General features: G+C 56.6%; 1 pseudogene; it reads right to left on the reverse strand.

Moving 5' to 3' along the window:
- Positions 1-9,051: 9,051 nt before the first annotated feature.
- On the reverse strand, positions 9,052-12,767 carry LOC131092017 (Fc receptor-like protein 4; annotated as a pseudogene).
- Between the last annotated feature and the right edge of the window lie 1,801 nt (positions 12,768-14,568).

Consider the following 14,568-nt stretch of genomic DNA (forward strand, 5'->3'; position numbering starts at 1 on the left):
GTTGGGCCATGGCATCCCCCGAGGACTCACCAGCGAGGCCAAGGGTCTGGGCTGGAAGGGAGAAGGGACAGGGCTCAGTGAGTGTGGCACCATGGGGACAGTTATGCCACACTCACTGTGGAATGGGCATAGGGGCTATGGAGACACTGTGCTAGCACAGGTCTCCCCTGCCAGCCCCATGGCCTCTGTCTCCATGGCCCATCCACATTGTGCTTGTCTTCTTCTCCCTGTCCCTGCATCCCTGCATCCCTGTGTCCCTGTCCCCACAGCTGCCCTAGCCCCAGGATGCCTCTGCCCACATTCCTGTCCCTCCAGCCCTGTTCACCCTCTCCTGTCCCCACGGCCACCCCATGACCCCGGTCACTTCATGCTCTGGCTCTTCTGGCATTGGGAACCTCAGGGAACCCTGCAGCTCCCCTGTGCCCCCTCCCCACCACACTCTGCCTCACCAGCGCCCATCCCCGGGATACTACCAGTGCGTACTGTGCCCAGGGCACTCACTCCGCAGGAGCAGCGCCACCTTCCCGGCCATCCTGATGTCCCCAGCCATGTGCACTGGCTGTCACTCGCTGCTGTGGCCACCGCTCCCCTGGCTGGCGGCTCTTCGGATGAAGGGGAAGGAAGCGAGGTCACATCTCGTCCCCACGTGTAGGTGTCACCTAGTGGGAGCAGGGTGGCCATAAGCTGGTGAGAGGCTCTGGGCAGGGTGGGGACATGCTGGGGACAAGGCTGTCTCTGGGTCGGTGGGACATGGGCTTCCCAGGAGCAGGGGGGCTCAGGGGGTTTGGGGAGCCAGGGATGGGTGTCCAGGGGAATGGGGAGTCCAGGGAATGGGTCCATGGGGAATTGGGGTCATGAGGAGGGGGAGTCACGGGGGTTGGGGTGCCATGGGAATGGGGGTCCCCAGGGCTGGGGGGACTCAGGGATGGGAGTCCCAGGGGAAGATGGGCTTCAGGGATTTGGTTTTCATGGTTTTCGTTTGCTAATTTGAGATATTTCAGTTAATGTAATAATTAATGTTGTGGGTTTAGTGTTGGTTAATTATTAGTGCATTTATCAGAAAGTATTTATTTCTTATTTGTTTTGAAATGAGACTAGGAGAAAGGTAAAGTGATTAAAAAGTTTAAAAGGGTATATAGAAAAAAATTTAATTGTAATAAATTTATTAGTAATAAATCCTTCATCAGGGGATTTTTGTTCCAGGGATGGGGTGCAGGGGGAATCGGGGGACCTGGGAGAATTAAGGTCCCAGTAGAAAGGGGGATTTCAGGGGAAGGAATAAATGGGAGAGGGTTCCTTGGGAATGGGGTCTTGGGCCATGGAGATCCTGGGCAATGACAGCTCTAGTATGGGGGTCCCAGGGAAGGGGAGAGAGAAGGAATGGGGGTCCCATGGTCAGCTTCCCAGGGGAATGAGTTTGCCAGGGATGGACTGTGACAGGATGTGCATGTGGGTCACAGCTCCTTCCCTGGGTGCCTCAGATTTTGGGAAGACTCAGGGGCTAGAGCTGCCTGCTGGGTTGCCCGTGATTTGGGGGGGCAACAAGAGGGGATTCAGAGGTGCTCTGGGTCTGTGCCAGCACAATCTCCAGGGGCATTTCCCGTTCTTCATTTCCATTTCCTTCCTTTTATCCCTCAATTTCACAACCTCCCAGTTCATGCCTTGGTGATCCTGGGGAGCTCCTGAGCAGGGAATGTGTTGGGGGAAGCCCAGGGTGGGGGAAGCAGGGGTGAGGGGTCTGCAGGGAGGGCTGGGGAGGCTGTGGGGGATGGAGGAGTCAGCTTTCCCCCTGCCTACACTTTCACTTTCTCTCTCCTGTAGCAGAAGGAAGAGGCCGTTTGTGCTGAGTGTCACATGGGAGGAGGGTTCTACCCTGGCGGGGGGCACATACAGGAGGCTTCTGTCCTGGGGGGATCCTGTCCCAGGGAGGACACATGCTGGACAAGGGGCTCCTGTCCTGGGGGATGGCAGCTCCTGGTGTTTCCAGACTTCTCCATTCTTGCTCGTCCCCTGCAGGATCTGAGCCAGCAAGGGCAGCTGTGGAATGGAGCCCTGGGCAGGAAGGAGCTCCCAAACTCCTGCTCCTTGAAGCCAGTGGCCATCCAAGGGTGGGGCCCAGCCATGGCCCAGTCCCACTGCACAGGGATGGCCATTGCCCTGCCCTGCTCTGGCCAGCCCCAGGTAGTAGCCAGGACCAGAGGGTCCCTCCTGTCCCCTTGGCTTTGATTCTGGCAGCTTTAGAGCTACTTCAGAGGTGAGAATTCTGTGGGGGAAAAAGACCTGCCTGTGGTTTGCTCAGCCCTGCAAGAAGCACAAACCCCAAAGGGAGCCCAAGCAGTGGCTCTGTGAGTGCCTTTGATGGTTTTAAGAGTGGGGCTGGCTGGAAAGGCCCCGTGCAGGGCCTCTGTCATGCAACCAGTCCGGAAATGCAGCAATTGATCACTTTGTCCCTCTCACCAAATGTCATGGTTTAGGCTTGGCACAAAGCCAGTGTTCTTACCAGAATACCTTCTCTCTGGTGTCTGCTGTGAGATGTGACTAGGAATAAGCAAAGCAAGCTCCAGCTTTGAATAAAGAAAACTTTATTAACTAAACTACAAGAAAAGAAGAGGGAAAAAACTATAACGGAAAAAAAAAATGTAAACCTTACAAAAGCACTTTCCTCCTCTCCCCCCACCAAATTTCCTAATGCAATACATTCTCCAAAATCACTAACTCCCAGTACGGCACCACCCTTTGGAACATTCAATCTTCAGTTCATGAAGAGGAGAGTAGTCTTTCTTGCACCATAGGCTTCCCCTGGAAACACGCTGAAACCTCATGTGCTTCCATGTCACTCAGCACCACCTGGAAAGTCCTTTTGCCATGGTGACATCTTCATTCCATGCCCAGTGCTCTCACCCCTGTGCATGGACTAGAGCTGCTTTTAGGGTTGTCTTTTAAGGATGCCTTGTCTTACTCCAAAAAAAGGCACAGTCTCTCTTTTGGGACATCTGTCCCCACCAATTTTTTTCACCCCCTGGGGCCGAGGGGTACCCACACTGAATCCTCCTGGTTCTGAGGCACTGCCTCCCTCTAAATGCAGTCTCTGTGTCAAAGGAATAAGAATGGTTCAGTCTATGGCTACACAAGAAAAGTCTAGCCAAAAGGCCACTCCGTCATCTCTCCCTACACTCAGCCAGTCTTTTCCACTTCCCTCGGGCCTAGTCTTTGTTACCTCATCTCTTATCTCTCTTCTTATTTAGCTCCAGGAGGATCAGCATTTTTGCAAGGTCTCAATCATGTAAGGAAAGGGTTAAAAATTTCATTCTCTCGGAGAGCTCCGGCACTCCCACACTGCCCTGCCAGGCACCTTCTCACCGCACTCCCCCCTTCTCCTCCTGGGCCGGCTGCTGTCACATTCCGTCGCTGGCTCTCCCTCTCTCTCTCCTGGTGGGGGGGGCTGGCTGCCCGATGTCTCTTGGTGCTCCTCCACCCTTCCATCCTCAAGGGCCTCCTCACCCCCCCCATCTCTGTCCAGCCCCAGGCCTATCACATGGCTGCCCCTCCCCCGCCCAGCAGCAGCAGCTGGACGGGGGAGGGAGATCCGACCTCTTTGCCTCAAAGTCCCAAGAGAAACTCTCAGGAACGAAGCTCTGCTTTTAACCCCTGTGTGTTCTCGGAGGTGTGTCCAAACCCCACTGGCCACATCAGGTGCTAATATCAAAATCTGAGCACCCATTGGTTTGACCACAGCATCCCAGAATTCCCACTTCTTCCTGGTCAAACCAGCACACCAAGTATTGTAAATACATAGATATATTACTGGATTTTCACAAATGTTAAAATGGAATTTATATCTGTAATGTTAAAGTAACTTTGTTACAAAGATATAGTATTTATTTCTGTTGTTAATTAAGCTTTGTGAAATAGCTGATATAAGGATGCTTGTGTTCAAATGCCTGCTTGGATGGGATAACATCTGATGAGCACAGGATGAGGACACCTGCTACAGATATGCCAACCATCAGCACTCACCGCCCGAAGACAGTGTGGACCCAGGCCCACAAATGAAGATGATGATAAGAAACGGCTAAAAGCACAACCAAGGAATAATGCTCTAAAAAGGCGGATCCAAGGATGAGCCATGCTAAACAATTCTTGGAATGTAAATTAGTTTGGGGAAAAAGTTTTCTATGCATAAGTGTGTGGTGGTTTGACCAGGAAGAAGTGGGAATTCTGGGATGCTGTGGTCAAACCAATGGGTGCTCAGATTTTGATATTGGCACCTGATGTGGCCAGTTGGGTTTAGACACACCTCCGAGAACACACAGGGGTTAAAACCAGAGCTTCGGCCCTGGGAGGCTCTCTTGGGACTTCGAGGCAAAGAGGACGGATCGCCCTCCCCCATCCAGCCGCTGCTGCTGGGCAGGGGAGGGGCAGCCATGTGGTAGGCCTGGGCCTGGACAGAGATGGGGGGGGAGGAGGCCCTTGAGGATGGAAGGGTGGAGGAGCCTCAGGAGACATCGGGCAGTACCCCCCTCCCAGGAGAGAGAGGGAGAGCCGGTGACGACGAATGTGATAGCAGCCAGACCAGGAGGAGAAAGGGGGGAAATGCAGCAAGGGAGGAGGTGCCCGGCCGGAGCAGCAGCAAGTGTGGGAGTGCCGGAGCTCTGGGACAGGCAGAGACTGAATTTTTAACCCCTTTCTTTCATGACTGGGACCTCGCAAAAATGCTGATCCTTCTCAGAGCTGGATAAGAAGAGAGATGAGAGATGAGATAACCAAGGACCTGGCCCGAAGGACGTGGAGAAGGCTGGCTGAGTGGAGAGAGAGATGATTGGAGTGGCCTTTTGGCTGGACTTTTCTTGTGTAGCCATAGACTCAGTTTTATTCCTGTGACACAGAGACTGCACTTAGGGGGAGGCAGTGCCTCAGAACCAGGAGGGTTCATTGTGGGTACCCCTCGGCCCCAGGTGGTTGGAAAAAAATCGGGGGGACAGATGTCCCAAAGCAAAGACTGTGCCTTTTTGGAGTGAGACAAGGCATCCTTAAAAGACAACCCTAAAAGTGACTCTGGTCCATGCACAGTGGTGAGAGCACTGGGCATGGAAAGAAGATGTCACAAGCGGCAAAAAGACTTTTTCCAGGGGGTTCCGAGTGACATGGAAGCACACGAGGTTTGAACGTGTTTCCAGGGGAAGCCTATGGTGCAAGAAAGACTCCTCTCCTCTTCATGGACTGAAGTTTGAGTATTCTAAAGGGTGGTGCCAGACTGGGCAGTTGGTGATTTGGGGGAATGTATTGGATTGGGAAATTTTGGTGGTGGGAAGGAGGAAAGTGATTTTTGTAAGGTTTTCAATTTTTTATCTTATAGTTTTTTTTTTTTTTTTTTTCTTTTCTTGTACTTTAGGTAATAAAGTTTTCTTTATGTTTAAGCTGGAGCCTGCTTTGCTTATTCCTGGTCAACTCTCACAGCAGACACCAGGGAGAAGGTATACTCATGGGGGCACTGGCTCTGTGCCAGGCCAAAACCATGACAAAGTGTAGATGAATATGCAACAGGCTGATGTAAGGGAAAAGGTATCTAAGAGGTATCACCGAAGAGAACAGTGTGCTCTTGGCTGAGTGCCAAAATGCACCCGCCCATAACAACCTTTACTCTTTGTTCTATGGTCCTTGCCTCCTATTGTCCTTTTTTAAACTTCAAAAATTTTCACAGGAGAGAGAACATGTTTTTCACATATGGCAAAGATGAGAATTCTGTGGGGGAAAAAGGCCTGCTTGTGGTTTGCTCAGCCCTGCAAGAAGCACAAACCTCAAAGGGAGCCCAAGCAGTGGCTCTGAGGCGGCCTTTGGTGGTTTTCAGAGCAGGACTGACTGGAAACTCCCCTACAAAGGCAGCTGTGGGGGAACCAGTCCTGAAATGCAGCAATTGATCACTTTGTCCTTCTAGGCAAGGGACTGGAAGAGACCCGAAAATCCTGCAAAGACAACAACCATCTGCTCAACAATCTGACCAGGACCCTCCTCCTCCTTCCTGTCTCAAACCTGCAGCCCTTTAGAACATCCCAAAAAGTATTTTTGGGTTCTGGCTCAGTCTTTAGACAAGAGAGAAAAGGATGGAAATGTCGAGCAGGGGTTTTAACCCGCGGCCGTGGTGGGAAGGGACCCTGTCCGGATTCCAGGTGTTCCCAAAGCTGCTCCATCTCTGCTCTCCTCACCTGCACAGGGCATAAAGAATAGACAGGGCTCTGCCCCACCCCTGCTGCACACCTTCCAGGGTACCCCTCCACTTCCCGGAGCTGTGGGGGCCTTACCCTGGCAACGCTCAGTCCCGACACATCGCGACAGTGGCTTTGGACACACTGCCACAGTCGATTCAGACACCCTGTGACCGTCCCGGCACTCGCAGCGCGATGGCAGCTGGACCCCTTCCTGGTGCTCCAGGACCACCATTGCTGTCCCCCCTTTCCACAGACCCCACCACAGGGTCTCTGCTCCCCCCTGTCCCGGGATCTCCCCTCCGCCGTTTCCCTCCCTCCATGCTCGGGGCTCCCCAGTGGGGTCCCGGTCCCTCCATCCCAGCCCCTCCCACCCGCTGCCCCCCGGCCCCTCCGGCCGCACCCCCCGACAGCCCCGGGGCCGACACCGGCAGAGGCTGCCGAGCTCCTGCTGGATGAGATATTCCTGGGGCAGCACCAGCTGAGCGGGGCCCGGATCCCTCACGCCGTCCTTGCCTACAGCACTCGGGCTCTAGCAGCCCCGGGCTGCTCCTTCGGGATGTGCTGATTGCTCCTGGAGCACTGTCGTTTGTCAGGAACGAGCCCGGGAGTATCCAAATCATCCCCAAGGCCTGGGCTGGGACTCCTTTGAGGCTGCGCCTAGACCCTGTGGGGTTTCGGAGACTTATGGGTGTCACTGCTCTGTCTCAAAATCTAGAGGGAGCAGGAATGGCAAGTTGTGTCCCACCATGGCCCAGCCCCCATGGGCCTCACCTGAGCACCCTGCGAAATTCCTGGAACTCCTGCTCTACCTGCATGGCCAGGTGCTGCTCCTGTGGGCCACCTGCTCCAGCCGCTCCCGCCTCAGCCACAGAATTCCAAAATCCCTGGGAGACACAGCGGAGCCCTCTGTTTGTGCACTGGGATGCTTTAGAAACACAGCAGACCTTCAGGAATCCCAACAATAATTACAACACCTCCTGAAGGGTCTGCAGCGTCTGGAGCAGAACAGGGGCATTGGCCCAAACAGCTCCAATTTAGCCCCATTTTGCCCTCTCAAGGCACAGCTCCCAGCCCTGGCTATCTCTGTGCTCCAGCTGCAGCTGCAGAGCCCTCAGGCTCTCCTCTTCCTGTCCTGCAGCGGCTGTGTCAGAACCAGCAGTGGCCCAGGAGGAGCAGGAAATCCAAATGCACTCTGCAGCCGCCTGAGGAGCCCTGGCAGAGTCAGCACCGAGCACGAGCTTTCCTCAGAATCCCAGGGAATTTCAACATTCCCAGAGCTGCTGTGCCCAGGCTGAAGGAGGAAAAGGGAATGAAAGGCTGTAAAGCGATCAGAAGTGATGTTGTGGACCTGAGACATGTCAGGCGCTGCCTTCCTTCCCTCCGGGATCATAGACAGTGGTTGCGGGTGTTGGGCAGGGCATGTGCCTGACCCTGGGACACTGCTACGCTGCCAGTGGGCACTGGGATCCAACCTGCTGCCTTGGCGGCTTCTGCCCGCTGCCGGTGGTGGTGCCGGGACCGATTGGTGCCCGTGAGTTTGCAAAAGGAGCGATTTCCCATCCTCCCTCCTGTCCGAGGCCGCCATGGCCACTGAGGGGATGGAGCTGCACCGGGGCGCCCCCTGCTGGGCCGGGAGTGCTCCCTGCAGCGCCCCCTGCTGGCTGCGGTTAAAACTGCCACAAAAACCAACAGTGCTGAGTGGGAGGGAAAGTTCTGGGTTTGTGTTGTTTGTTCTCTTCAGGTTTATAAATTTCCCAGTAAAGAGCTGTTATTCATTCTCCAACACTTTGGCCTGGAAGACCCATCATTTTTGAAATTAATATAAGTTTTAGGCATGGGTCTTCTTTCCATTCCAGGAAGATTCCCACGTTCCTTGGCAAATATTTCTCATTTAAACGAGTGGTCAAATCCTGGGTTCCAGTGTGGATGGGACAGAGACCTCAACTGAAGACAGGGTCAGGAACTAGGCAACCTCATGCTCTGCGCTTTAAGCTAGTTGGGCCACCAAGCGCCCTCTCCCCAGCTGGCACTTGGTGACACAGTGGTCTCCTGGCCACTCAGAAGCTTGCTTTGGCAGAGTGTCACACTGTCCCCAGTGTGCCATGGCTGACAGGCTGATGGACAGATGGGGCCCTGTCTCAGCAAAAGCAAGGTCTGGCCCACCCCTGCCAGACATAGGTGTTCCAAAATGTTTCCAGACATCAAACTTTTCCTGTCTCTGACACCCCACCCTGTGCCATGGCCTGATCCTGACTGCCCTGGAAAAGGGGGAGGCTCTGGAACCCCCACAGGGCCTTTCTGACATCATTGTTGGGCAAACACAGCAGAGGAGGGGTTTGGGACAGGGCACAAGAGAATCCAGAGGCTCCTAAATGCCACTTTGGCCATCAGAGCAGTGAAGTTCTGGGACCTGCCTGGTGGAGGAATCGTGCCAGAGGCAACCTCTGGGGTTTGTTCCTTGTTGGGTGCTTTCCCTGGAAATTGTTCCTTTTGTGACCTTTTGAATTCTGAATCTTGAAAACTGAGAAGTATTTGTTCACCAACCAGGTGGGACCCTCCTCCTTCCTGAGCCAAACAGGGCAGAGCTAAACAAACAAAAACCGTTTCTTCTGGTTTAATCAAAAAGCTGATATTTGGGTCCAGTAAAAGGGACAAGGGTCCTGTGCCTCCTGGTAGCAGAGGAGGAAATGAGGAGCCCCTGGGGGTACTGGGAGCACTTGAACAGGGAGCCTGGCAGCCCCACATGGGAGCCCCCACTCATGGCCACTCCCTGGGCACGATGGGCACCCATGGGAGCTGGGGATGCCCTTGGACAGGGACCCCAGTGCCCTCTGTGCCCTCAGTGTCACAGCACGTTCTCGCAGATGTCACTGGTGTCCTGCTGCCTCCTGTGGGGTCCTGGCAGCTCTGCATAGGTCACCTGGGGGGATGTGGCGCGGGAGGTCCCTGTGAGAGATGCCGGTTGTGGGACCTGGATTGTGGGTGACACCCATGGGTGATGTCCCCCGTGTCCCATCTGAACTCACCACCTGCCTTCTTGGTGCTCATGACATCACTGTACAGCACCTCCCCCACCTCTGGGGGGGCCGCGGGCTCTGGGGGAGGCCTGCAGGGATAAGTGGGAGTCTGTGGGCATGGGAGGGTTTTGTTGTGGGGGTAAAATGGAGGTTCAAACCTGGAGTCCTTCACTCACCTTTCTTGCTGTTTCCTGAGGGCTGCAAAAGAAAAGCATGAGGGGTGACTCTGGGGTTCTCAGGGCTTCTGAACACCATCGGGACCCCTGACTGTCCCTGGGACCCTCAAGCATCTTTGAAAGTCCCAAAATACCTTAAACCAACCTTTCAAACCACTGAGACCTCAGAGTCCCAAGAACTCCCTCAAAACCCCTGACAGAACCCCCAACTTCCCTGCACAACCCCACACAACCTCCCCAAATCACCCAGGACCCCAAGCTGAGGTCTCTACAGGCTCAGTTTCTCCCAAGTCAGGAGCTGTTGGTGACACTCTATGGCCCCCATACCCTGGGGGGTCTTCACCCCAATCCCTGGAAACCCCATCCCCCCGTATTGTGACCCACCACAGCAGTGCCACTGGTAGCAGCCCCCGATGACAGCCAGGAGCAGGAGCAGGAACAGCAGGGACCCACTGAGCCCTACAGCCACTGCTGGGGACAGAGAGGGACACATTGGTGTCACCCAGAAGCCCAGGGGTCCTGCACCCCCCGTGTGACCCAGTGTGACCCCACCTGTGTCCCTGTGTCTACGCGATGTCACAGCCAGGGCCAGCTCTGGGCTGAGTGCCCGGAACACGCGGTGCCCGTCCTGTCCCAGCTGGTTGGTGGCCACACACTGGTAGGTGCCCGAATGTCCCACATCAACAGCTCCAAGCTCCAGAAGGGGACCCTGGGCCACCTGCTCCCCATTGTGCAGCCAGGTGAAGGTGACAGGGGCTGAGCCCACCTGCCCTGAGCAGCGCAGGGTCATGGGGTCACCGGCATGTACCTGGTGTGACAGGGGACCAGGGGTGATGGTGGCATTGGCCACGGGCACTGTGGGGACAGAGACAGGGCTGGCACTGGGCAGGTGGGATGGGGGTGCCATGGGAGGGGTCACCCCCAGTCCGAGGGTCCTGCTTGCCCAGGATGGTGACATTCAGGGGGTCACTCTCAGCCACGCTGTCCCTGTCGCTGACCTGGCACCGGTACTGGCCGCTGTCATTGTCCCCAGGATGGCACAGCTCCAGGCAAGGGCCGGTTCCCAGCAGTGCCCCCAAGCCCTCCCGGTGCCAGGAGAAGGACAGGGGACCCGCAGCCACCACGTAGCTCAGGACCAGTCAGTCCCTGCATGCCACCTGTCCCCTGGGGGCTGCACTGACAGGGACACCCCCAAGGGTGGGACCCCTTGGATGGGGGGACCTCAGGGAACAGTGAGAGACCCATGGTGGGGAGGGATGGGAGAGGGGAAGTGGGACCCCAGTGAGGAAAAGGAGGCACAGAGATAGGAGGGGGGCTTGGAACGGGACCCCAAGGAATGATGGAGGCCTGGAGAGGAAGATGGGGAGACACCAGGAAGAGTATGTAAAACCAGGGAGGGAATGGTGAGACTTGAGGACCCTGGAGGGAGTTCAGAGAGGGCTGAGGTTGAATCAGGGACAGATGAAGGGATCCCAGTGAGGAATGAGGGGACACAGAGGGTGACCCAAGCAGGAATGAGGGGATGTGGAAAAAGATTAGCAGAAAGATGGGGGTACCCACATAGGGCTGGCGGATCTGGTGAGGTACCCAGGAAAGGATAGGGGACCCGGGTAGTTATCGGGATCCCCAGACAGGGCAGGGGTGCCTGAGCAAACTGTAGGGGCTCCCCGTGCCCATCCCCACACTCACTGCGCACCGTGACGCGGAGCCAGGTGCTGCTCTTCCGCACGGCCCCCCCCTCGGATTGCACGTCACAGCTGTAATTCCCCGAGTGCGACACACCCACGGCGGGCACCAGCAGCTGCGGGGACCCCTGCGGGCCCCCCACCACCTGCCTGTCCCGGTAGAACACGTGCAGGAGGGGTGCTCGGGGCTGCAGGGGGCTGGGGGTGCTGAGGCAGCTGAGAGTCAGGGGGGATCCCACAATAAGATAAGGGGGACCCTCCAGCACCGGCACCGAGAAGAGCTCTGGGAAGGAGAGGGGAGGGAGATTTGTGAGCCTGAATCCCTGGGGAGGGACTGTGAGGGTGTCAGGGTGGTGGCTGTGGGATGCTCACCGTGCACTGTCACTGTCACTGAAGCCGAGTGCGCCCACAGTGCCACCTTGGAGTCCACCCGGCCCCTGCAGCTGTAGCGGCCGCTGTGGTTCAGCTGCAGAGGGGACAGGGACAGCTCGGTCCCACTGAGGGACCTCTCCACCTCCTTGTCCCCATGGTAGAATCACACCCCAGTGACCGACATGTTCTCCCAGCGCCGGCAGCGCAGTGTCACCGTGTCCCCCTCCAGCAGCTCCTGCGCCGGCACCTGCAGCACCAGTCGGGCTGTGGAACATGGGAGTCTTAGGACACCTGTGGCATTCAATTTTCTCAAGGACCCTCGAACTGAAACACATCCAGTGCAGCAGGGTTCCCTGAATCCAGAACTGGGATCCCTCCACTCTGAGATGGTCTGGGATATCCCCGTGTACAGGGGATGAGCTCTGGTCACACCAGGAGGGGACCCATGGAGCAGAGCACACCCAGAGACCTTGAGGTCCCTGCAGGAGCGAGGCTGGAGACAACCAAACCCCTCTCACCATTTGAGACTTTCATGGGGGGGCTGAGCCCGGTGCCAGGTCTGTCACACGTGTAGGTGCCACTCTCGGTGACAGTGAAGTGGTCTGGTCCCTGCTGCCCCCAGCGCTGCCCATCCTTGTACCAGTTGGTGGCACGGGCAGTCCCCAAGCCCTGGCAGGTCAATGTCACCCGGTCCCACAGCACCGCTGGCATCCAGGGGGGCTCCACCAGCAGCTGGGTGGTCTGGGCACCTGTGGGTGACAGGGGACACCAGCCTGCCAGGGCCAATGTGGGGCTGGGGACAGCGGGGTGGGGCCATGGCATCCCCCGAGGACTCACCAGAGAGGCCGAGGGTCTGGGCTGGAAGGGAGAAGGGACAGGGCTGGATGAGGGTGGCATCACAGGGACATTGAAAGTGAGGGACTGGGTGTGGGGGCTGTCCATAAACTGTCATAGTGTGGCAAGTACCCCTTGGGGACAGAGACACACCGGCTAGCCCTTGCGCAGTTAGGATATGGGGACACACTGGACACCCAGAAATGGAGACTCAGCAGTGGTTGCAGTGGTCACCCCCACCAGCGCCATGATAGTTCCCCAAATCCCTGTCCCCCCGTTATTTTCCCCCCTCTCCTGTCTCCACAGCCCTGGTCACCTCATGCTCTGGCTCTGCGGCCTTTTGGGACCTCAGGGGACCCTGCAGCCCCCTTATGCCCCCTCCCCACCAGTCTCTGCCTCACCAGGGCCCATCCCCAGGATGTCAAGCCCGTGCCCAGGGCACTCACCCCACAGGAGCAGTGCCATCTTCCGGGCCATCCCGGTGTCCCCAGCCATGTGCACTGGCTGTCACTCACTGCTGTGGCCACCGCTCCCCTGGCTGGCGGCTCTTCGGATGAAGGGGAAGGAAGCGAGGTCACATCAGTCCCCAGGTGTAGGTGGCCCTTGGTGGGTGGGGCAGGCTGAGGACAGGATGGGGGCAGGGTGGGGCCCTTGTGGGACATGGGGGTGATGGTGGGACATGGTGGGGCCAGAATTTGGAGCCTGAGGTGGTGTAGGGAGCCAGAAATAGGTGTCCAGAGGAATGGCGTGCCCAGGGATGGGGTCCCATGGGAATGGGGGTCCCAGTGGATGGATGGACTCAGACTTGGGAATGAGGGTGCCAGAACAATGTGGCCTCCAGGGATTTGTGATCATGGGATGGGGGCCAAGGGATGGAGGTGCCAGGGGAAAGGGGAACCCTGTGAGAATGGGGGGTCCTGGGGGAATCAATGTCCCCAAGGGAATGGGGCTCCCAGGGACTGGAATTACCAGGATGGGGTTCTTTGGGGTAGGAGATTGTGAGGAACTGCAGTCCAGGGAAGGGGTTTTAGGGAAGGAGGGACAAAAGGAAATCAGATTCCCATGATTGGGGTCCCAACTGAATAGGGGTGCCAGGGATGGGAAGTGGCTGGGGGGGCATGGGCGTCACAGCTCCTTCCCTGGATGCCTCAGATTTTGGGGTGACCCGTGGCCAAGTGCTGCCCCCTTGGGATGCTCATTCCTTGTGCAGGTAGCACATGGGGGTCCTGGGTAGCTCTGATTCTGTGCCCTCCCCTGCCCTTGATTTTTTCTTTCTTTATTTCTGTTTTCTTCCTTATTTTCCTCACTTTTATGCCATGTCCCCTGAACCCCAGTTCCTGGCTCAGCAATCCCAGGAATCACCTGAGCCGGGAACGTATTGGAGGGAGCCAGGGGAGGGGGATATTTGGGAGCAAGGAGTGCAGTGAAGGATGGGGAGGCTGTGGGGGATGGAGGTGTTGGACTGCGCCCCCTCAACACTTTCACTTTCTTTTTCCTAGACAAAAAGGAAGAGGCCATTTGTGCTGAGAGTCAGATGGGAAAGGGAGGCAGTGTCTGTCCTGGGAGGGCACATCCGGGAGGGCCCTGCTCTGTGAGATCCCTGTTGTAGGGATGACCTGGGGGAAACCAGTCCAGGGAGTGACACAACCTGGCATGGGGTGTCCTGTTCCTGGTGTGGCAGTTCCAGAAATGTCCCTGCACATTCCTGGCTGGGTGCCTGTCCCAGGGGTGGCACATCCTGGGGACCCCTTGTCAATGCAAAGGTGGGGCCCAGCCATGGCCCAGCCCCACTGCACAGGGATGGTCATTGCCCAGCTCTGCTCTGCCCAGCCCCAGGTGGCAGCCAGCACCTGAGTGTCCCCCCTGGCCCCTTGACTTTGATTCTGGCAGCTTTAGAGCTGCTGCCGAGGTGAGAATTCTGTGGTAGACAAAGGCCTGCCTGTGGTTTGCTCAGCCCTGCAAGAAGCGCAAAACCCAAATAGAGATCAAGCAAGATCTGTGAGGGCCTTTGATGGTTGTCAGAGCAGGACTGGCTGGAAACACTCATGCAAGGGCAGCTGTGTGGCAACCAGTCCAGAAACGTGGCAATTGATCATTTTTTCCCTCTCAGCAAGGGACTGAGAGAGCCCCAGAGCTACTGCAAAGACAACAACAATCTGCTCAACAACCTGACCTGGACCCTCCTTCTTGAAGAAAACCTGCAGCCCTTTGGGACCTCCAAGAAAGAACGTTTGCATTCTAGATGTGCACACCAGCAGAGAGGAGAAAGTGTGGAAAT

Source organism: Melospiza georgiana, chromosome 20 (genome assembly GCF_028018845.1).
Source record: "Melospiza georgiana isolate bMelGeo1 chromosome 20, bMelGeo1.pri, whole genome shotgun sequence".
In the NCBI taxonomy this organism is placed as follows: Eukaryota; Metazoa; Chordata; class Aves; order Passeriformes; family Passerellidae; genus Melospiza; species Melospiza georgiana.